The sequence below is a fragment of the Musca vetustissima genome, unplaced genomic scaffold, assembly GCF_032173495.1.
Source record: "Musca vetustissima isolate MV318-11 ecotype Yass unplaced genomic scaffold, APGP_CSIRO_Mvet_v1 utg58329, whole genome shotgun sequence".
Taxonomy (NCBI): Eukaryota; Metazoa; Arthropoda; class Insecta; order Diptera; family Muscidae; genus Musca; species Musca vetustissima.
In genome coordinates this window covers 141,026-143,867 of record NW_026873477.1, presented here as the reverse complement: position 1 = coordinate 143,867, position 2,842 = coordinate 141,026, and positions in this window count along the sequence as shown.

Below are 2,842 nucleotides of genomic sequence, written 5' to 3'. Positions count from 1 at the left end.
GTTCGAGATGATTGTCTGAGTATTAAAATTATTTTGATTTTCTGTTTTTCTCAATTTTAAGTGTTTGTCTGAATAAATGATGGCATGCCAGCAACTGTTCATCATTGCGATTCAAGATGGGGAGCAAAAAAGCCTGTCTGGATTATATGATAAACGCAATGCAAACGAAAGACATACATACACGTTCATACCCTCTTAACAGTGTTATCAATGCATACGATGTAGTATACACACTGTAAGGACACTTTGATGTCCTTATGTTATTTTTGTCACACTGTATACGATATGATTTTTATTTCTGTGCATACATTCATATCCTTCTTACATCCTCGACAACAATAATTCAAACCTTTGTCTTTTTTCTTCTTCTTTATTTTGCTTCGTTGTCCTTTTTACTGCCAAAACTTTAGAATGCCTTGAATGTGACATGAAAAAACCATTATCGTTTGTCTTCGCCTCGATCCGGCCATTTTATCCTTGGTTTTTTTCACTGCAGATGCTTTGAATTTTGGGAATTTTGAATACGTATTGGAATTTTAGGTTTGAATTGTTGTACGCATATGTGAATGTTTGCATTTGGTGTGAATGGGGTACGTAATACATGCTGCAACAAGGAGTGTTTTTTTTTTTTGTGATGTAAAAAAACCAATGCAAAGCAATTGTCAACATAAGAGTTGTAGTTGAGAAGGATTACAAACAATTTATGAATGCCCAATGGAGTTCGGAAGAAAAATAAACATAATTTGAATATTTTTCATTCGTTCTATGGCTCTTGGTTGTTACATTTTAAGTGATCAATGGGTACAAAAATTAAGATGGAATTGAAGTGACAGAATATATACTGCATGAAGAACAAGCTAAATTTACTTATTAATGGAAAAAAAATGGAAAATTCGGGAAGAACTTTTATATAGGACTACATTGAAACATAGACATATATATTAAAATGTCGGACTATATACACTTCTTTGGAATCTATGAATCTGTAAGACGATATTTTCAGAGTATGGATGAAATAAATGCCGATTTTAAAATTAAACCAGCGAGCGGAATAGTATAGTCAGACGGGGCCGACCATACGATACCCTACACAACTACTGGATCTCTAACTTTCTGAGGATTTTTATTCCGAGCTTGGGCAATATTTCGTGATATTTGCACCCCCTTACCCGATTAGAAATAAACATCACCTCTTCCTCACACTGACATATTTTCCGAATATTACGAGTATTCAGTACAGCTATTGTCCAGATTCCATTCACCGTGGGTTGTGTTGTGATGTTCGGCTTTCATTTGTGGTCTATAGATCGACTTGAAAATAACACAAAAAATTAAGTTTTCGGTCCACTTCCTTCCAATTATTATTATCTGATCATCACCGAAAATTATAGGCGTTGTCCTTGACCATAACTGGAACCTCATGGAACATTTCAAAGCGATCAGTGCTACAGTTCCTCTGTCTAGAGTTACTAAATAATATAATAAAATACGAATACGCTATAGAATACAATTTTTGTCATTTTTCACATAAAAGGGTCTATTTGACCCGCTAAATATTGACCGATCTTTATCAAAACAGGCATGCTTATTCTTTGGCTCGATCCCCTTCTCCATTTCACGATGTTCGGGCCATTATTGGCCCGGTAGTACAAAATGAAAAAATTCGCTGTTGTAAACATAAATTTACAGTGAAAAAAATTCATTCCGGGGGGGCCGGGCCCCCCGGGCTCCCCCCCTGCGTACGTCCCTGTAAAGGTGGGTCTAGGACCAATATTTCGCGGCGTTACAAACTTTTGGGGCTGCACAAAGCTATAATACCCTCACAACATAGTTGTGTAGGGTATAAACACGACATTCTTCACTTGTTTTGGAAGTTATGGCAAAATGTCGTGTCATTCTGACATATGTACATGTGATATTTTGTGCGTCGATTCTCCCCAATTTGGATATTCCTTGTGTCAAATAAGTGGCATAAGTCATCTTGTTGTATGAATTGTTTTACAGAAGTACATGGACAGACCTGAAGGACCTGCGAAAGAGACTGAGTTGAAGTATATCCTCAAAAGTAACTACAGTTCTTTCGTCCCTCTACACACCCTGTACCACAACTGAATTGATATTACTTTTCGCTCCAGAGGAACAGTCATAAATCGTTTACTAAAACCTGGACACCAATACTTCCTCTGCCTCCACGCCTTTAATTCGTGATTCATTTCCCACCGCCTAGGGCGGGCTTGCCGGCTTCTGTGTTATAAGAAAATTCCATATATTGACACATTTTTCTCGAAAATTTTTTCAATATTTGGCATTAAAACCAAAAAAAATTATATCAATAAATTTGGCCGCGAGATTATCATTGTGATTATTTAATTGAAAAAATACTAGATTTAAAATCCGCTTTCCCTAACATTCGATTTTCCTAGTATTAGGCAAATTGGCACCACACAAATTTAAAATTCATTCCCATATCGCCACAAAACGCAAATACAACTTACCTTCTATTTCAAATGCTTGCATCCCTAAAGGTCGAATGTGCAAAGAATGTGTTTATCAAAACAAAACGAACGAAACAACGATCGAGTTAGCAGCGACAGCGAAGGCTACGCTGACGACGGCGTTTATCATATAAACAACAGCAACAATGATTGCCTCTCTCTCACTCTTTTTTGCTTTCTATATTTTTTTTTTATTTTGTGACAAGAATCAAATACACAAACGAACTGAAACACACAAAAAGGCAACTGGTAATATTTTGACAATTTTATTAATATTCTATCACACATTGCAGGAATTTCTCTTCATTTTAAGGTTTCTATTCATGTTTGTTCACAAAATATATATT